Here is a 21,512-nt window from a genome sequence, read left to right as displayed (position 1 = left end):
AAAGCATCAGTGAAACATGCCCTTCTCAATGGGATTGTGTATGCTTGTGTACCTGCACTGAAACACAGCCCAAGCTGGAAGCGCTTCCCACCTCTGAATACACAAGAATAAAAAAGCTACTTCAGGAATCCTGCTCTCAATTACAGATACTTGCTTAAAATATTTATTTGAGCAGACTTCATTACTGTATTTTTAAGTGAAAGGTATCATTATAGATGCAGAACAGGACTGGCCATGCTGCGTAGTGGCAGCCACGGGGCATTTCTGAGCGGGAGAAGAGGTGCAGAGCTGGCGCCCAGCTCTGTCCCTGAAACTCAAACAGATCGTGGTGTTCAGGTTTCCACTTCACTGGAAGTGTGTATGTGAGCGCATTTAACCTCACAAATCATGTTTTGAATTTTAAAGCTAGCTAAGATGTTCCAGAGAGGATGGCTCCTCTTCTGCCTTTCCTACCTTTGATAGGATCTAAAAAGCAACCAGTTTTTCCTGGTGGCAAACATGTTGTGCTAGCAAACTGTAAGTAGAGCATTAGCAAAAATATACCCCCAAACCCACATTTATATAGATAGAAAAAATAAAATTTCTTTCACATTATGTGTCAATCCCTGTTACAGGGATTTATCATGTGTTGAAGCAGTGCTAAACAAAATTTAAATCCCTGTCCTCCATCCTTGGCTGTGTTTTCAGGCTCAGGAGCTAAAAGCCCATAGGAACTGGGGGGTTATAAGATAATGCTGTGAAGAAGCCAGAAGGAAAGGCGGGAGGGGAAGAGGACTGAGTCAGGGGTGGGTCAGATATATCTCAGTCCAAACACAAACCGAGAGAAGCTGGAGAATCATCTGTCTTGTATGAAGTGGACAATACATGGTAAAGATGACTTTCCACCTTGGCCCAAGCTAGTGGAGTGGCAGAGCCTCAAAACTGATTCCAGGTGATATTACAGTAAAAAATGGGCTGGGGTATGATATGTCTGAACTTTAATGGAGTGTGAATAAACATAACTAACCCTTCATGACAGGGCTTTTATGTGCAGTCCTTTGGAACAGTCAGCATTTTATAAGAAAAAAAGTCGTTGTACTTATTGTGTGCATCTTGCACTTTAGACCCGTAAGTGGGGGGGGAAAAGTACTTTGGCTTGAAGCTGCTCTGTTGTGACGGGACAACGAAGGTGAGCAATTTCCACCTGCGGCTGATCCGGGGAGTGGGTCCTAAGTATTGGAGCTAGAATGCTTTGTTTCTCTTTAGGTACTTAAATGTAGTTATATTTAAACTAAGAATTACCCGCACTCTCACTAATAATGTATTTTCTCCTGAAGAGTGCTGTGGAAAGCAGCAGAGGACTTCCCCCATAGCTTGTGGTCACCACCTTAAAGCCTGGTGACCACTCAGTCACTGTGGCTTGCTGGGACGTCTGGTGGGGAGCTTCACTTTGTGGTGTACCTGTGTCGCCTTGGAAATTTTTAATTGCATAAGGACGTACTCATTATGGGATCAGTAACAGCAACTGTGAATTTAAGTTGAAGGGGAAGTTTCCACTTTCGCTGCTTGAACTTTTTTTTGGTGTGGCATAAAGTGTGAACTGTGACTGCCAGCAGCATTGCTAATGGTGCTTTGGGTGGGGGAAAAAGTTTGCTGCAAAAAGAGTTCGGTTCCCAGATTATTCCTTCCTTATATTTCTTTTAATGTGTTGTCTGTGCTCCAGGGCACTCTGTGCAAGAAAATCAGGTCTCTGCGACTGATGTTCTTCTCCACAGTGTGGTGGTAGTGTGTAGGCTGTGTTGGGGGATGTACTTTTCTTATGATTATTTTCAACTAACAGAAAAGGCTGTTGGTAGTAGAATTGAAGATGTTGCACTGCTATCCCAAGTAAAGAGGAAGAGGATGGTGAAATTTTACTAAATCTGCTGGGATTTGGGAAGAAGTTTCATTTTGGGCAGGGCTGGAGGTGACCTGGCTGTCAGTGACCAGCTCTCCTGACTCTCCTTCTCATGATCCAGCTGCTGCTGCTCTGCTCACCATCCTCCTCCCTCTGGATGGCCACTGATTTGGGGGCACAAGAACCTGTGGGAGGGAGTTACGTCAGGTCCCTCTGAAATGGAAATGCAATGGTCTTGTTTTAATCTTTGCTGTGAACACCCCTCAGGGAATATTGCTGCTTATAATGAAAATTTAGTAGTGGGAAAAAAAAAAGTAATCCTTAAAATTGCAGAGAATCAAATTCTCTAGAATTTCCTTTCTAGAATGACAGCATGTTTAACTTCTGTTTAGACTATTGCTTTACATTAACCTTGATACACGATATGGCGGTGTCCAGATGCTGATAAGAGATGGAAATAAAATAGCAGGAAAGACATAGGCTGTGTTGACACAAATATCAAGTATCCTGAATAAGCAGCCAAGAAACTTCATCTAGTTTGATGTGAAGCCAAATATGTATGGTATCTGTAATTGGGTTTCTCTCATTCCGAGGCAGAGCGAGAGCCCCGAGGTCATTTCACCTCGTTCAGTGTAACAGGGAATTAGGGGAACCACCAAAAAAATTGCCAGTTTATCTTGATTTGGGAACACATGGATTATTTCACTCTGCTTTTAACTATTCACTCCTGAAGCTAGGTTGTGGGGACCCACCATTCAGTATGAAAAAGAAAATAAGGTGGTATTTACTATCAAAATAAGACCAATACAGACAAATACTGAAATGAAAGAAAACAGCCCACAAATTACCTTTTTTTCATAGGACAGATACGTTCATAGTAGTGACACAGGGGAAAAAAAAAAAAATATAAAAATAATTTTTTTTTTATATACATATATAAAGGGATTTTTTTTCAGAAAAAGAAGGTTTGTGTTTTGAGCAATAGTATCCAAGTTAGATTTTAGGAAAAGGCTTCTGCTGCCAGACCATGTATTGCAGGTCTGTAGATGCTGTTCTGCCTTGCCAGAGCATCTCAGTGAACGTTGGCTTGGGAGATCCACGACTCGGCTCAGCCTTTAATTATGGCATCGCAATTAGCACCTTCTACGATGCATAAAATTTGCCAGGGTTGGGAGCCTGGTGGATTCCTGTTTCTGGCTTTCTTTTTCACTCCTTGTGCTGTATCCTTTTCTTGTACCATCTTTGCACTTCTTTTTATAGCAGCAGCGCTTAGGGCTGCTTGGAAAGGGGCACAAAGCAGTACAAGGGCGACTGCCTGACCCGCTTCCCAGCAAGTGCTGCTCCCGCAGATGGCAGCTCGGCAGCGAAGCTGTGAAATGTTCGCCTGGACTGATCAGCAGTTGGGAGATGACGGGCTTCCTCAAGATCTGCCACCTCTTGCCTCTGCAGCCTTCTGCAGACCTGATGCTCTCGTGGAGACGAGGAAGCAGCAAAGGGAGCCTGAACTGGGAGCCCAGTTTCCCTTTGCTGGCTCACGTGCCAGGGTTGGGCACAAAGCTGACATTGCCACCACCTCCACTCCTTCTGTGCCCCAGGAGAAGAGCTGTCTCAGCTGTGTTCTTGCTTTCCATTCAAAGCGTTCATCGAAGCCTTTGAACTCCGTGTGCCAAGAGTCATCTTGAAGCATCGTTCCCACCTGGCTTTTACCAAGTGCTCACTCAAAGGGGGTCTCACTTGGCCTCTGCCATTGTGGCTGCTTTGCATGTGTGTGCTCAACCCAAGTGTGACATTTTGTAGGTATTGCAAGAGCATCCTGGAATTCAGTCCACCTTCCTGAAAAACTTTCTGCACCAGTTTTCAAAATATTGTATGTAAGACAACGCTCTTCACTGAAGCCTCTTAAGTTCTTTTTCAGTCTGGGTACTGAATATCTGCTGTGCAAGCGTTGTGTTGCCTCTACGTGTTGTACTTGATTTTGTTCTCCGTCGATGCCCTCGAGTTGCTGACAACATCCCTGAAAGCCATTTCAGGTAGGCACAGGCAGACAAAGCTGGTCCTCTGCCCTAATCTGAAGAGGGGGATTTCTTCGTTAAAGACACCGTTTCTCCTGCTTCCCCAAGCATTCACTTACAGATGCCAGTCGTACATCTTCAGGTTCAAAAATGTGGTTTGCTCATATTCAAGGAAAAAAACATTTGTTGGACCAACTCTGTTTACTCTTTACAAGAACCCAATTTCACCACAAATTGTGTTCTTTTGCACAGAGGGGGGAGCTTTGAAGTTTTGAGGCTGTTTGCTGGGTTGGAAGAGGCTTGCTGCAGTGCCACGCCGAGAGAGAAGCAGAAAATGCAGTTACTTGGCAACTTGTCTCTATACATCATTGAACCCCACCAAATTCCTGAAGCTTGTAAACACTCATACACTTCTGCCAGGCAATAGCTCTTTTGTGCTATTTCTCCCAGGCTTATCAATGTGTGCTTTTCCTTGCTGCTTGTTTTTTTTCCTTTCTTTTTTTTTTTGAAGAATTCGGGCTTCAATGTAGAGATTTGGCTGCGTGTAAATGTGCTAACGGAATTACTGATGCTGGTCAGGATAGGGTGCAGGAGCTACACCGTAGTTCTGTTGCACGAGAGAAAAATCACTTTTGAGTGAGGTGCATGAGGTGACAGATGAATAAGAATTACATGCGATGTAAAAATCGCTATAACATTAAGAAAAAAATCAAGCTTTTAAAGCAGCTTTAATCGGGTTTTTCAGACAGTCCTAGAGCATGTTAGATATTAAGTTGGCGTGCAGTTTAAAATACGCTTTACTCTTGATCCCGGAAAATAAGTTCTTGCATATGACGAAAATTTCAACTTCTAAGTAGCCGTTATATAATGCACAGTATTATTTTACACCTTTGAATTATAATATTAACTGCTATTTTATATCTAAATACTATTTTACATCCAAAAGTTTAAGCTGTGCATCTCTTGATGAATATAGCTGTCTGTGAGTATTGAGGACATTTCTAACAGCAACATAGATGATGATGAAGGTTAAACCCTTAAATGTGCCACCTAGTTAATGGATTCAACACGATCTATAATATGGTTACAGTTGTGGGTTTCTGCCTCGTTACCTGCCACTGTCGATCCTGTTGAGCGAAGGAGAGCTGTAATGTCAGGAGTGTCATGTTATCTGTCTTCCTCGGGTAACGAGCACCTGGAAGAGTTGTGGTCAGGAAGCTGTTTGCCTCCCACAAATGAGATAAACCGGGTTATTGTTAAAGCAAATTCAAGCAGCCGGGCACTGCGTTAAGGCTGTGCCCAAGTGCAGCACTCCTGGTTTTCAGTACATTCCCTTTTTCCTATAAACAGATGTAGACTTCCTCAGTAAAGCAGTCTGGAGGAACGAAGTATTTTAAATTAAACTGAACTTTTTTGTTCTTTAAGCTATTGCAAGCCAGATCTTAACGCATATGCTAATTTTAAGACATTCATTTTCACAAGCAGCAGGTATTTAGTCTTACACGCGCCAGATGGGTTTGCTGCTGGCATCGCTTGTGAGATTATGGTCAAAACAAGGACAAATCAGCTATAAAATTCCAAGACCTTACTGAATAATTTTGTGTTTTCCTTCCCAAGGACCAGCTAGTTGTTGTATTGCCTTATATTTGTCACTGTCAGTATGGCTGGAAAAGCTTCTTCAAGCATCTGAGATGGGCTCACGAGAGGAAAACTCTTGCAGTGAAGGATCTGTCCCACCACAGGTTTAGTTTCGTATCGTGCAATGGCGCGTGACTGCACGGGCGTTCTGCTCTGATCCGCGTGTTCTGACTACAAACTGACTTAAAGCAGTAAACATGTGCAACTGCCTATAGAAGGCTCACTTATACAAATAGAAAGGTACCTTCAGTTATTTTCTTAAAGATCTGGGGGAAGCAGACTAACGTAACTGGAAGCGAATATGGGGAATAGATGTGTAAAGTGGGAATGTTTTAAAAAAAGTTTTCAATTTTTTTTTTTAAATACTTTTTTTTTTAAAAAAAAAGTCATTGTAGAGCATTGCCAAACTGTTATGTAGGCTTTGTCCAAATCTACCTCTGTGCCCTCTCTGGAAGCAGAGGATGATGCATGTCACTGCTCTTCTGCATTGCTGCCTACGTCTGTATACAGAAGCGTTGAGATTAGGGTGAGCTGCGTTGGCATCCATTCTTATTTATAGTCTAGGACTAATATTTTCAGCATGCCATGATGCTAAGCTTTTAAAAGCTGTCTTTATTGAAGTTTTGGGCACTATTAATGAAAAAATGATGCTGAATGTTTCCTGTGAAAAGTTGAGGGTACTTGAAAGTATTTTCTGGGAGAAAACATTAAATTTGTGATTTCATTTTAATCCAGTGATAATCTGCCTGTGTGTCCCCACTTGTGAGGCTCTCCAGGGATGGGTACGGTAGCGGTCGCATGCAGGTCGCTACCTGCTGCAGGAGATGGCGGTGGTGGACAGGCATCTCCCCGGGGTGCTCCCCATTGAGCATCGACTGTCCCCAGCGCTGGCCCTGGCCTTCAGGTGGTCCCATGCCAGCCTTTCCAGGGGAATTAGTAATTGTACCCTGACCCAGTGCAGTGCTGAGGGGAATGAAGGACAGACACCACTAAATGCCTTTGTAGAGCTCTCGTGCAAGCTTTGAATGGTACCTTTTTCCATTAGCGATGAGTATTTACGTTGGGATGATACAAAATCCAACTGCTGCTGGTTATGACATCTTCACAATGGTGTATGACACCAGGGATTTCAGAAACAACACTTTCCTTAAGCAAAATCAAGGCAGATGGTAAAACTGTGAGTGACCTATAAAATATAACAAGTTTGCTCACCAGAAATGTACAGTACAAACAAATGTACTGTCACCTAAAAATACTGAGATGGCATTTCTGACAAAGTGATGATTGTACAAGGAAGTCAAAGTTTGGGTAAGGCCAAGAATGAATTTTGCTACCTTTAAATACACACTGGTGATCAAACTGACTGTAAGGTATTTCAGCCTAATGTTTCTTCCTCCCTGTAACTTTGACTGGATTTATCTAGTTCTGTTTTATCTGTAAGTGAAGTTATTACAGCAGACCTTCCAAAACTGCCTCTGTCAGTCAGAAGTTCTCAGTGTCTTGCAGAAAACAGCACTGGTTTGTACTGTTTGTATTCTTTTTCTCTGAAAATAGGGCCCAACAACTTCTTTCTAAATAATGTGCTACTCTTGTGATCTGCAAATAGTGGGCTTTTTAATAGTCCCTTCATGTATGCATCCTTACGTGTTCAGATGTAAGTTAGTTTTGTAGCCTCCTCTTGCAGAACCGCATCCGTTGCTCTGGTCATCCCAGTAACCCAGCTTCTCCATGCTGGCAGGACTGTGCTTAACCCAGATCATTTCAGCATCCTGCTCAAAGCCCTGGCCAGTTGTCCTAGGACCCATGGGGCATGTGTGGCAGGAGTTCCTCAACCCACCCAGCCATTGAAGACACGAGGGAACAACAGCTTCGGCAGCTTCATCCCTCCCCCATTGTTAAGCGTTGCTTCTGAACCCCCAAGCACCTCATGCACGAGCAGTGAAGTCTGTAGTATCTCCCAGGCTCTTTGCAGGGCTGGGGATCAGTAGAGAGGAGCTGGTGCTGTCTCATGGTACCCACCAAAGCAGGGCTCGGCAGTTAAAGCCCACTACCTTGAGCGAAGCAAACTTGAGACAAATTGGCTGTGAAGTGGAAACATGCAAATTAAAGCAGGCTAAATCACGGGAGGATTAGGCTGTAGTGACTTAAGACAGCTTTATTTCAGTGTGGAAACATTGACACAGGATTTAAGGTACTTTAAGTTCTGCTTGTTGTCTTCGTAGTTAAGATGGTCGTCCGACACACAGGCAAACACAGAAATCAGTCTCTTTCTAGAAGTTTCTGTATACCAAAAACCTGTAACAATGGCATTTTGGAAATGTTAAGTGCTATTCTTTGGGTTGGCTCCTTCGGCTTGATCAGCTGGGAGAGCAGAGGGGCTTTCGTAGCCTTCCCGTCCTGTGGGGCACGAGAGCTTTGTGTGGCCTCCAGGCGTGGGCTTCTGGCACATCAGGAGACATGTGGTCTGGGATTCGTCTGGCAACTACAAATATACACAAGCAGTCTCTCACAAAATGCCATTAGATCACCTCGCCTGGCTTTCCACTGTATTTTAAGTTAAATGCCACCCAGAAACATTTAGGTCAGTACCTTGTGTTTTGCCAAAGGTTGTCGTCTGGCAAGACAGAGTTGTGAACTGAGAGGGGGAAGATCCACCACTTCTCTTGGTAGTTATTGTGGCCCTTAATCATCTTGACAATTAGCTTGGCCTCAGTTAAACTTGCTTCTCACAACTGAAAGAGAGGCCTTTTACTGTAGCCTTGGAGCCCACAAGCGCCTGATATTTTCTCTTAGCTGGTGCTTACATATTGTCACCCAGTGGCTTTGCAGTTCTGGTGGACTCATCCAGCTGACATCCTTCACGGTGGTGTATTCCCTGCTGTCTTCCAGCCACTGTGGTCTTTTCTCTGCGGTTGTTCCAGTTCTTCAACACATGTCTTGGAAACCAGTTACTGGAACTGTAAGTTTTTATCAGTGCTATTTAGAAGTAAAATTCCCTTTATGCCCTCCTTCTATTTTTAGGATTTATGAGCAAGAATTGCTTTTTCAGAGGATGATGCTCTAAAAAGAGCTAAGCAGTTCATTTTCACACTTGCTGTTGTGTTTTATGAATATTTCAAATGGTCTGGCTTTCCTTGCAAGGATGACTGACTTCTGTAATCTTTCGGGTATACATTTTATTGGATAAATTCTGTGCTCTGTAAGAAAAAAAGCACCTTAAGTTCAGAATTTCTTTAAATGACTTACACATTAAGGAGAAGTAATTTTATAAAATATTTACTCTAAATGAGAGAAGAAGTGTCTGACTTAGTGTTTCCCATAACTTGATGTGTTTTAGAAACAAAAACTATGGCGTTGGTAGCTTTAAAACAGAATGGCACTAGAAAGGCAATAGGTACAATGACCCCAGAGCTGAGCAAGGTCTCATGCAACTTGCAGAGGTGCTGTTTGCCTCTTCAGCAGCAGCAAGTTTTTTGCAACTTTGTGTTGCACAAAAGAAAAATTACAAACAGTGATTGTATGCAAATGGATTCCTAACATTTCTTGAAAAACATCGGTTAAGAATGGGTTTGTAGACTTGAGGGATGAAGCTGTAGAACACATGGTTCTTCGTTAAAGTGGCCTAAAAATAAAATACTATTCATGTAAAATGTGATTTGCTTGATGGAGAAGGGTTTAATTGTGTATTGGTATCAAAAAAGAATTTTATCAAAAGAATGTTTTGGTTTTGCTAGTGATTATCTGTTTAGCTTTGGATACCTTCTTCGAAACAATTTTTTTGTATAGGAATGTTTGAAGTGAATGCAAGAACTGAATGTCCCATTTTTGTCATGTTTCAGTTATTGTAGAGTGCTATAAAAAGAGCTACGGGGTCTGAAGACAGACCTTAAGGAGCTACATCATCCCTATGGTCCTTTGTGCGTTTCCTAATCTGAAGAGAGTTGGCCTTCTGTTAATTTTCTAGATGCGTTGCTGTTCACAATCTTTACCAATGAAGATGCTAAGTTTGAGAACGCATGCAGAAGACTGCTACCTTCTCCATCTCTTAATCCAAAGGTGGGGATTTGGGTACTGTCATGCCAACATCGCACTCTGGCAAGGTGCAACTCTAACCACTGATGATTTTGTTTAAAGTAGTGGGAGGTCATCCAGAAAATGGCTGGCAGCTGGTAAAATTCCTTCTGCTGATTTGGGATTTACCCATGTTGTGTTTAGCGCTGGTCACACCGCAGATTGAAATTGTTGGGAAAGACTTGCCACATCTACAAAGTCACTGTGTCGCGCTGGTTTTCCTCTACCAGTCTTGCTTGCATGCCCTTTGCCTCCTGCTTCAGGCTGGTACCTTCCGTGCTCATACCCAGTCTTCCCTCTTCTGTCACCCTGGTTTCTCTGTTTTCAGATGGTGGCAAATGGAAGGGGGAGTTTCATACTAATCCTTCTCCAAACCTGTAAGATAAAAGGGGATGTGGAAGGAGACATCAGTGCAAGTTCTGCCTCATGGTCAGCCTCCTTCTCCTCCCTGAAGCCTTTTGTCATCAGCTGAGAAGTGTTTCAGGGCTGTTGCTGGCTCCAGCCATGTGTTTCGGTGTCTAGCACAAATGTGGGAGCCCAGTGTGGGGCTTCTGGAAGCAACCGTAATGCAAAAATGAGTGTCCCACTGACATTCATTTGTAGCCTCATTTCTTGATAATAACAAGGGTGTGTACTATTTCAGGGAAGCGATAGGCAAATAATTTCCATCTTTATTTGTCTCTGGTTATCACTAAATCAACTTCAACTTTCTTAAACTTGCTTTTAAAAGCCTTCCTCTTCAGCTTACCTCCTGTAGTGTTCCTCAGTTGCTTTCCTGCATGTCCTTTTAATCTTTTTCTTCCAGTTTTCTGAATGCCTTTTGTCCACATTTCCCTTCATCACCAAGGGTCCTCTTAAGCCTCGGTCAGCTGAATCACTGAACTCTCTTCAGGTTCTTTCCAAAGTCTCTTATCTTTTTCAAGTGCTCTGAAAAGTCAGTCATCGTTATTTTATTTTAGGTAAGGATACGTATAGGATCTCCATCCTTATATACATTTTAAGTCTTTCACCTTTGGGTTTCTCACAGCGTCCTGTTTCTTTTGGTGGAAGAATCAGGCAGAGAATTTTGTTGCCTGAACATAACTGGAGCAGAGTTTTAGCCTACCACGTAAGTAGGTAGGCATCATTTAATTTGCCACGATCCAGAAACCCTGTAGTTAGGTCCAGGTTTCGCAGTCTGAAGTAGCTGCCTAACAGAAATAAGCCATCTGATTGCTGGTCTTCTGATGTGGAGCTGAAATGCGAATACAGCGTGGAGCCGACGAGCAATGCCTGCCCACAACGGGAGGTCCCTATGCAAGAGTCTGTGCTCTGCATGCTCCGGTCAAGATCAGCTACGGCTTCCCAAACTGTCTGCCCTGTGCTTTGATCAGCCTGACTTACACTAGATATCACTCTTAAAATTTCATAAATCAGAGTATTTAATTCACTGAGGCTATGCCACTCTTTATTGTCTTTGGTTTTACCACTTTTGAAGTTCTTCAGCTGCACGCCGTGATTTAGGTTTTATATTAGCTGGCATACGCACTCCCCATGGCCCTGCAGTCAGGCTGGGTGCTGCGCAGGAGCTCACGCCGAAATCTGGATCTTCGAGGAGCATGGCATTTTGTTCTCCATTTTATTCTCCAAGCAGTAAAGGAGCTGCTTTAGTATTACAGGTTTGTTTTAAGGAAACAACTTACCTAGATGAACATGGTGAGAAAACCTCCTGACCTTTCTTACATTCCACGGAAGAAGAACAACTCTTTGTGGAAGTGTTTTGACAGAATCCAAGTGTAGCTAGGATGACGTTTGTGGTTAATTATATCAAGACCATGTTTCTTTTAGTAAAAACACCATTTTTGCTTGAACTACAATTAAGTGGAGTTTGACACTAAGCAACAAAAACCAGAATTGCCTTATTCATCGGAGCAGTGAGGGAAGACTTGCTCACCACTTGCTTTGGTTGTAGTAGATGTAATGTAGATGTAATGTAACCCAAAGTTTATACAGCTGTGAATGATTTGTCTTCAGCTTGGATGCTGCTCAGTTAGGTCATTTCCAATAGCGGGGTGAAAATAAAGGTGAGTCTTTAACTTCTATACCCAACTGATACCCATCTTCCTACTTTTCTATGCACGCTACCAAGGCTTTTGAGAGTGATGGATACCACAGAGAAGGTGATGAAGGAAATATGAGGGGAAGTGGGAACTCGTGGGTATTCGTCCCCGTTCATCCACCCTTCTTTGGAAAAGGGTGTGCTGTTTCTCTGGCAGTACACATTAGAGTAGGGGAACGCTGACTGTCCTTCTCCATCTTCTCTACAGAGCCCTGGGGCGCACAGGAGTGTCATGGTCATTGCTCTTCAATTGGGGTTAGGTCATCCAATATGATAAGGATGCAGGGAGGGGACAAAGTGCTCATTTTTTTAGAGAAAATATTCTCGTGAGCCTTAGAAAGCATACGTTTAATTTTCCCTTGTTTTCATACGTTACTGTTCGGTAGCAGTGTTCCTTACTCCAGCTGAAGGACAGTCTTTGGGGAGAGGGGAAATAGCCATCTTGTGCTCCACCTTTGGTTGATGTTGGGAAATGTGGGAGATGGCTATTTTAAGTTCTTGACCTACCATTTATATAAGCAATGTTTTGCTAAATTCAAATGTTGTTCTCAATGTCAGGGACCTTTTAATTGCAACTGGTTGCGTAAGGACTTGCATGCATTGGATGGGCAGGCAGTGACGGTAGTCCTCTTACTGCCTGCTGAAATGCTGCTCAACAGGTGGGTTGGGAAGCTGCTTAACAGACACAGCGGGCAACCAACCAACTTATAACCTTCAATAAAAAAAATCAGACCTTTAATTCTAGAAGCTTGTAGCAACAAAATTAAGTTGTCCTTTTAAAAGAATGTGTTCATTCATAGAGATGTTTCTTGCTACACTGTTTTTTCCTTAAAACCCCATTTTAAACTTGCCTTCTTAAAAAAATGTTATTCCTAGTGAAAATACGTAAAACTGTTATGATTAAACGTGGATCTTAACTATTGTGTTGCTGTGGATCTGTTATGTTAAAACTCAGGTGTTAAAACTCATCCCTATGTCGCTCTGGCTCTCCACGTGTATAGGAAGCAGTGCCTGTCCAATACTGATGAAGGAAAATGATGTTCTGGTCTTCGCCGGCTGCGATATTTTCAGCAGAATGAGCGCTGAGTTTTTGTTCCGTACTTAAAAGGCCACGCTGATGTCAGTGGTTTGTGCATAAATGCCAAGAAAGAGCTTGCTTTGAGTGAGAGTCATCACTGTGACGTTGGAAAACCTTATCGTGCATGGAGTACTACTAGGATGGGGGATGCAGGGAAAATCTGCCATCGTCCTTTAGGATTTCGGTGCTAGCAGCGGAAAGGCTGATTCTTCCTGTTAGCCCACATTGATACTGATGGGCTTCCTTAACAAAAGGGCTTTGTAATTATTCTCAGTCCTTTGTCAGCCTGCTGTGGTTAAATATGTTCACTTTGTCTGATGCAGGTTTAAAAAAAATTGTTTGGTTTTTTTTTTTGACAGGAATCTTAACTCAGGTGTGTGTTTCATAGTGTTTGCGTTAAGGAACGGAAAGGCAACACCTGCGTGTTTTGCAGAAACGAGAAAGTGCTTTAGTGTAATTTCTCTGTGCTGTCGTGGAATCTAAATATTTTGAGGTTATCTGAATTTCTCTAGAAAACTACTTGTGTTTAACATTCTCTTAAAATAACATGTTTTTTTTTTTTCCGTCTATGCGTCTTAATCATTTTGAATGGATAACAAGTACCATCCTGGGTCCTCATGCAGCCGAGGTCCTTGAGTATATGCGTTATTTGAAAGCAAAAGCTCTGAGAGAGGGGGCTACAGAAAGCTGTGGGCTACTTGCCCATTTGAACATATGCTTCTTTTCTTGGACCAGGGTCTGGGTTTCTAATAAACTACTGAAAACACTGCAGCCTTTGAGCAATCCATGAGATTTTTTGAGAGCTGCTGAACGCTTCCCTCTTCCCATATAGTTTGCTATTTAGCTGCTGGGTTTGCTGCTTTTACTTCTTTTTTTTTCACGACAGAGAAGATTGCGTTGTACATTTTGGGGCTTTTTGTACAGCTGGGACTGGTTGACTAGCCTGTTATTAATAACCATTCATTCATTTGCTGTTTAAAATGACCAGAATATGCCTATTTATTAAAATTATAGCATATACTGTGGGACAGGTAATCCTTAAGAATTTTGTTTCTTTTGATCTTAGAGAGTTAACATACCATGGCTTAATATCTAAATAAATTAGTACATTAGATCTTGAGCTGTTTGTTAAAGCTCCCGTTCTCATGGAGTCACCAGCTGCTGATCCCAGAGACTGCTGCGTTGCCTCTGCTCTGCCGTACAGTTTTCCTCGGTGGTGCCCAGACCTGCCCTCGGCAACGTCTGTGCTGCTGCTTTTTCTCCTTTTAACGATAACGATTCCCTTCCCTTGCCTTGCAAGCTGGGAGGACGCAGCAGGCACGGGAGAGCAGGGGCTGGCCGCAGGTTCTCTGTGTGGTTTTGGCAGAGGACCAGCCTTCCTTCTCAGCAGCAGATAGGTGACTTTGATCTCCCAGCTCCTCTCGATGTCTTTAGGAAGCTGACAGCATTTCCTCGTAGCCATAACTGCTTTTATCACACAACTCCTTTTCGAATGGCCTGGCTGTTTACCAGCTGGCACCATCTCTACTTGCAAGCGAACCTTCACTTCAGTTCTCATCACATCATCTTGCCCACTCTGCCCCAGGATCCCCTCCGTCTACGTGAATGGCACCACTGTGCTTTGACAGGAGTTATAATGGGAAAACAATTCTTCCCTGATGCATCCGAGCGAGGCGGAGATGTGATGTCTGCTGTCCTCCTGAAAGTTCACTGTTTAACTCTTGGCACTCCTGCTCCATCGCTGGTTTGTCTGCTGGCTTTTATTCTTGCCGATGTAGAGGTCACCACTTTGGAGAGAACCCCATAAGAAGGTCCAGTCATTTGTGTAACCCCAGCTTTGCAGTGTATCCCTCAAACTCACCCATGCCTATCTAGCTGGGTAGTTTTGTGGTTTTTTCCCCTCATGGGGAGTTTTTCATGTATAATCTCAAGATAAGACTCGCAGGCTCCTGCTCCATCTCCTCCATGTTTAATTCTCTTTTCTAAAGTATCACTTTCCCTTGAAGGAAGTTCATGGTGAGATTAGAGAGAAGTGTATGAGAAATCCATGTGGGTTTGTCTCTTCAGAAGTATATCAGATCTTCCTTCAACCAGCCGTTTTGTCTTGGGTATCTGGTAAGGTGAGGAGTTTCTTCAACCCACAGCGAGACAGATGGATCAAAGAGGTTCAATTACCGGATAATGCTTGAAACAAGAAGGCAGGTGAAATTATATTCCCAGGAATGCCTTTTAAGAAGGGATATATATTTTTTTGTTTTGTTTTCTGGCATTTATTATATTTCTTTGGATGCTTTTTCCTGTGGAAATTCAGGTGGATTTTGGTTGTCTACTCCCGCCAGCATGCAAGAAAACAGTGCAGGGAAAGGCTTACCACAGTTGTATGAAGTCTAAAGTAAGAAACAGTCCAAGCTGTCTCTTTTGATTCCATTATCTTTAATTTCAGTAAAAGCACTGGCATCATCCAAGACGCTCATTTGTTACAGAAGTCGTTGATTAAAACAACAAGAAGACAGAGTAGGATAACGAATTTGAAAAGGAGGCGGTGAAACTTCAGTGTTTCCCTTTGGAGCCCCTCTATCCTGCACAGGCTTATCTGTTGGAGACATCTGGGCAATCAAGGTTTTATTCCTGGCCTTCTCACAGGTGCTGTGACATGAACTCTTCACATTCTTGTTGAGGACTTTTTATTATATTTTGTGTGTTCGGCAGTGCCCTTTTTTATTTGTGAAGTGTTTGGCTTTCCTGCTGCAGCAGGACCTAATGCTGAAGGTGCTCAGGAGATCGGGGTGGTGCTGCAGCCCGCAATCAAGAGTGTTGAAGTCTTTTGCAGGACTTCAGACAGGACCATCAGAAATGCAGGTGGCCTGTAAGATCCAGATATTTAGCCATGAAAGTTTATATTTTTCCAAACTCTGATGTACTGCTCTGAGGTTGTGAGCAGGAAGACACTCCAAAATGTTATTTTTGTCCATTGTTGATGGAAGTTGGTGGTTTTTCTTTTTCTTCAAGTAAAGAGAAATTTTTTAATGTTTTAAATCTAAGATGGAGAAAGTAGGATAAGTGGGCTGCTCTTCAAGTTTTGGTTTTCTTATCATCATGAATAAAATTTGTATGTAGATCTCTCATAGGTTTCTAATAAATGCTAATGAGATCTTTTCAGGGAAGGTATTAGGATCAAAAAAGCTGGTTATAGAAATCCAGAATCACTGCGCCCTTACTATGTCTTCAGGTCTCAGCAGTAATCAGCAAAAAGTTTCTTTGCAATGAATGAGTGAGTGACATTTAAAGCTCCATCTGTTGCCTACGGTGCGGTGCCTCACGACGTGTTTCAATGGGTGATGGGATGATTAATTTTGGTTCCCATTCATGCCGCATGAAATATTCTCATAGCGGGGAATGACTCCAGCCCTTGCTGAACTGCAGCATGTGTGGTGCTTGTAGGAAACCTCAGCTGCTGTTTACTCCTAGCTTGTGCGCCGAGAAAGGATCCAGGCTGCGTTTGCACTCGCTCACGCAGCTCCGTAGCAGGCTATGCAAAAATACTGGTGTACTGAGCTGCCTGCATTTGAGGGATGGCTCCATCACCAGTGCTGCTGCAGATTGCTTTTCTTTACAGACCTGTTGTGAACAGAGGACTGGCCTCTCCCGTAGGTGAGGACCACCTTCTGATCTCAGGGTGAAATAGTGGTCTAACTTCTCCATCTCACTGTCCTTCAGACTAGCTGCACTGTGATGCTTAAGCTCGTTTTGTAATTCTAGCCCAAAATAAACCCACCTGGGATCCTGGTCCTTGCCTTTGGGAGAGTAGAGGTAAAGCATTAAGTAAAGCAGAGATAATGAAGCGCTTCTCCTTGCTGCCCCACAGCACCCCACCATTCCAGCTCTGCACATAGTCCTTTATTTTGCCCTGGCATGGTACAAATTCACGGAGGAGCATGGCAGGCCTGTGCCTTCATCCTGCCCCTGTACGATGCTCGTGATTTGCCACAGAGGATGTTGGTGTCCTGGGTGCTGCTGCAGCGAGACATCCTGCTCCCACCACTTGTGTGGGGTCCTGGGCAAGTTTTGGGGCTCCTCTAGTACAGCCTGATGAAATCTTTCCAAGAGAATAAGCTGAATATAGATGGCAATGAGGGGTTTTTTCCCCCCTCATCTATTAATTTCTGCTTATATTCGGGGCATCTGGTGTGCTGTAGATTAAAACCAACTAAATCTCAGGCGCTCCAAGGATGCTGTGCCGTGTCTTCGTCCGCTTCGTTCCGCTTTACACACAAATACGCTGCTTTTATCCTGGCACTGCAGTCAGATACTGCAGTAGCTTGTTTCTATTAATAGCTCTGATCTCACCGTCTCTTAGTGTTTCGGCGAGTTTTGACATTTTCGGAAGTGGAAGCCCCGCTGGAAAAGAGTGCCTCGGCTGCCCAGCCACCGCGCTGGCTGGCGGAGGGGACGCCGGCACCGCTGCCCGCTGCTGCCGGCACCGCGCGGGCAGAGCAGGCAATTCCCGGCAGGAGGGGGCTCAATTCACAATAATCTAGCAACACTCAAAGAACACGAGTCTTCCTTCCAGAATAAACCGCTGCAAACGCTCCCTCGGCTGCGCTTGAAGCGAGCAGTTGCTCCTTGCCTCATTTCCAGGCTGATTTCAAACAGAATGAAGGCGGTGGGTTTTAGAAACGGCATTTCACGGCTTTGAAGCCTGCCTGCACCGTGCTCCTGACGTGCCAAAGTCATGTCTGCGGGCAACGACCTGGTACTTAAAGGCTTTGCAAAATATAGGAAAATTTTTAAAGATCAAAAGCTGTTGCCAGACAGCAAGGGCAGCCCCCAGGAAGTAAAGTTGGTGGAATAAACACAGGATTTTTTGCTTCTGCCCAGGGATGACAGCAGCTGAAAATAATGCTTAGGGGGGAGGTCCGTGCACACACGCTTGCTCGGCGTCCTGCGACTGGTGCTGTGCTGGGATGGCGCTGGTTCAGTGGGGCGGGATGGGGGTGTCTCCGATGGCAGCAGCCGAGAGCTTGGGGATGCTGAGCATGGGCTCTTGGTTTTGTATTTATTTTTTGTGTGTGTGCTGAAAGGCTGACGTGCCGCTATTGGCAGAATCTGTCTGGAGGGCAACGCTTGCATGCCAGTAATTAGAAAGCAAACTCATTAGTTAGAAATAAAGCCCAAGTCCAGAGGGGATGGGAGATGGGGAGGGGGGGGGAGAAGCTGAGTCAATGGTTTCTGGAAAGCACTGGCCGGGGAGGTTCAGCCGCAGCCATCCAGAGGAGCGTCCCCTCCCTGGTGTGCAGCGATTTGGAAAGGCACCGGGGACTATAGAGTTACTGTAGGAGCTGAAATGCTCTTTTATCGGGGTTTTGTGCACTCTGTCTACTAAGCTCGCTCTGTCACAGACACGTGGTGGTATGTCCGTACTTTATATGCTATTGGGGCTGGCCGGGGGGGTGCTGCTTTTCTTCCTTCAGCCTTGACCAGACACTCATGCTCAGCATTTTGCAGCAGATTTGGGGAGGTTGATGTGATTTCTCCCTTTAAGCCAAAGGGAATTGCTGAGGAAAGAGGAGCGGGGTGGCTGGGAAGGAGCTGTGCAAATTCTGTGGGACTTGCTCCGTGCCGGAGGGAGGGAGGTCTTGGGGAAAACGTTTCATGCGCTTTTCCATTTGAAGGTGACGTTGTATTTAAAATGTGAGAGAGGAAGTTTTCTGTGCTGCTTAAATTAAAAAAAAAAAGAGTCTTAAGAATCTTTTTGGTAATAGCTTTTGATTTAAAAAAAAAAAACAAAACCTAGTCTGAGAAATATTTTTAAAGTTCAGCTTAAGTAAAGGTTATGCTGAAACGAGATTTGAATTTAAATCTCGTACTGAAATTTTGTTCGTCTCGTACTGAAATTTTGTTTTAACATACATTTTAGTGTGTTTTCAGGACTGAATCTTTCTATATTTTAGTCCTTTAAGGGCTTGCATGAAAATGCTGTATCAGAGAAGGGGAAGAAGAAAATACAGTTATTACTGTTAGTTTTATTTAAATATGCATACACATATTTAAGTAGCATCATCTTCCCCTGATCCCATCCAAAATGCTCAGTACTTATAGATAAGTTATTTTCCATTCTGGAGCATGGAAGAAACTCAACATATGACTGATCTGATAATGTGTTTATCTGCAGCCTTTATGTGAGACGATTTTAATGTCAAACGTTTTTTGTTGAAAACGTACCCTTGCTTTCAGATTTGAGCTTATCAGTTTATTTACAGCAAATGTGTTTAACAACTTAAATGTATTTAAGATGACTTCCACTCAGCGGTGTTACGGGCAAGCTGCGAGATGTCAAATTTACAATCTCACCCACGAGGCCGCTCTGTGCCGGCAATCGATGGGGACTAGAATGCTTTAGGTCTTAATTAACGTACAACACACAGGCAGTCTTTGATGCATAGCCATGTTTTATTTATTTCGGGAGGGCAAAACCAGCAGAGTGTTTCTAACTTGGTATAAAAATAATGGTAACTTGACCGTGAAAAAAAAACCCCTACGTGCCTAGGTTAAAAAAAAAAAAAAAAAAAAATTTCCTCCTGTTTTCTCCTTCTGTTCCTACAGAGAAGGAAAAGGCAGGGAGAACATGAGATAGTTTATTATTCATAATCGCGATCTTGTCTTCTAATTCATGGGTTTGGCATTTCTCATTAGAACTCTGAATATAGTCTTTGTGCTTTTGCTAACGTCATGAATCTGATTGTATTAATATGTTCTCAAGGCAGAACCTATAAAAGCAATTTTCTAGTCTACCATAAAATATTCATAAGAATACAGGCTTTTTTGTTTTGATGATGTGTTCATTAAGCAGAGAAGGTTTTATTGTTTTCGGGAGGGCTCTGTAGGTCAGCAGCACTCGCCGCTTCTGTGGGGAACTCATGGCATTTCAAATAGGGGGTTTTTTTTGAGACTGAAATAGTAAGAGTCGGGGATGACGCAGCCTCTGCCGGGACTCTGAATGGGAATTGTGGTCGTGATCTCTGCAGCTGGCGCCCCGTGCCCGCGCGTCGGGCGTTTCGGGGGGGATGAGTCCCTTTGGATGGGAAAGGGGAGGTTTGACAAGTTTTCTCAGGACCGTTATCCAGCACGGTGTAAGTTAAGGCTCTTACTAGGGAGTAAAGCAGGAGTCATTTATCACAAGACACAATCACAAGTAGTAGTGATCACAAGTAGCAGTGTATTCCTTCTGGCCGAAATTGGATTTATTTTAACATGTTGAAAGCTTTTATTTTCTGCTTTTAGGAAACACAGTGTTTGGATCATAAAGGTGCGTGTAGGAAAACGCATGCGAATTTCAAGGAAAATTGCATTTAGCTTAAATAGCGTTGACAAATTCAGTGAGTGTATTGAAGATAAACAGATTTACGTGGAGACCGGGTAAGCGGGAGCGAGTGACTGCTACCTCTGTATTAGTGACGCTGACCTTTAGTCCACATGTATAAAAGATGGGTGATGTTATTGCCAGGTGCTCAGAAATCTTTGGCTGGACATAAAAATAGTCAATGCATTTAAAAGGCTTGTGATTCACGGAGCCCGCTGCGCTGTTTGGTTTACTGACTCATTGGGTTTGATCCTCTAGGATTAACTGTTTCAAGCTCTCCTGGAGCCTTGGAGACTATAAAGTTGCATTAAATCATACTCAAGATTATCTTTGGGGAGTTTTGGTGCTCTGGAGTATTTGCCTATAAATTTTGGGAGGAGGGGAGTAATAGGAGAGGTCCAAGTAACGCTGTGCTCATGTCTGTATCCAGCGCTTGCTTGGACATCGTTTCCATGTGGATCCCATGCATTGGCAATGGTCAGGTGTGTCTCCATCCTTACGTTGAGGTGATCACTATAGGTTCGACTTGGTGGGGTAAGACCGAGCTGAGTTGTACAATTCTGTTTCGGCTTCTTTTAAAGGTGGATCTAATTCATGCTGGAAAGCTGCTGCCGCTGGTGAAACGGTGCTGCAGCCCGTGGAGTTCCCCTGGATTTGCCACCTGATAAAATTGCTGCTATTAGAGGAATAATCACTGTGCATCTTTCGTAACATACAGTAATTACATTAGTAATGCTCAGGATATAGTGTCCATACACAGATGGTTAAAATGGATTTTTGATAGCATCATATTCTTGATGGTGGATTGCTTTTGGGGGCTGCTTTTTGGTTTTGACCAAATAGCTGCAAATACCTAGTTTGCATTAAGACTCTCTTTTTTTTTAATTCTCTCTCTCTCCCTAGTTTCTATAAAGATCCAACATAGTAATGGGATTTTTGCTGGCATGGAAACTTTACTCTTACACTTTTCCAGGACACATCCCGGTTCTCACAGTCCTTGGGACACACGATGGTTTCAGATTGCACCTCTTGCCCCATACACCGCACTGCTGGGGCAGGTACTGTATAGATACAGGGCCGTTATGGGGTTGCCAGTGCCGGAGGAATCCAAAACATTCTTCTGTCACTCTGAAATACTGAAATCCTGGCAAACTTGGATCTAATTTAAAGCACCGCATCTGAGATGAGAAGTTTCTGAAGCGATAGTCCGTGAAACGAGATAGCCTCCGCAGGGCTGGTTTTGAGCTGTCAGCTCCCACTCGCGTGCGGGGAAGACGGATGAAGGGTTTTTTTCTGTGCGAGCGGCTGCAGCAGTTGCCATAGGGATGCTCCGTGGGCAGGAATGGGAAGGGGCTGACCACGGTACCGACCACGTAGGA

The 21,512-nt window shown here is 43.6% G+C and overlaps 1 protein-coding gene across 10 annotated transcripts in view; it reads left to right on the top strand.

The window, feature by feature from the left end:
• The window catches only part of HDAC4 (histone deacetylase 4), a 257,588-nt gene that overhangs the window by 113,231 nt on the left and 122,845 nt on the right, over positions 1-21,512 (top strand). The window contains exon 2 of one of the 10 annotated variants that reach the window (XM_075153825.1): positions 3,137-3,906. The exons of the other annotated variants lie outside the window; for them this stretch is intronic. The gene's annotated coding sequence lies outside the window, so the exon portion shown is untranslated. The remainder of the gene's footprint in view (positions 1-3,136; positions 3,907-21,512) is intronic. 10 annotated transcript variants of the gene reach the window in all.

This window comes from Calonectris borealis, chromosome 6, assembly GCF_964195595.1.
Source record: "Calonectris borealis chromosome 6, bCalBor7.hap1.2, whole genome shotgun sequence".
Classification (NCBI taxonomy): domain Eukaryota; kingdom Metazoa; phylum Chordata; class Aves; order Procellariiformes; family Procellariidae; genus Calonectris; species Calonectris borealis.
The sequence above is the reverse complement of the archived record's forward strand: the minus strand, read 5'-3'. Positions and strand labels throughout refer to the sequence as shown.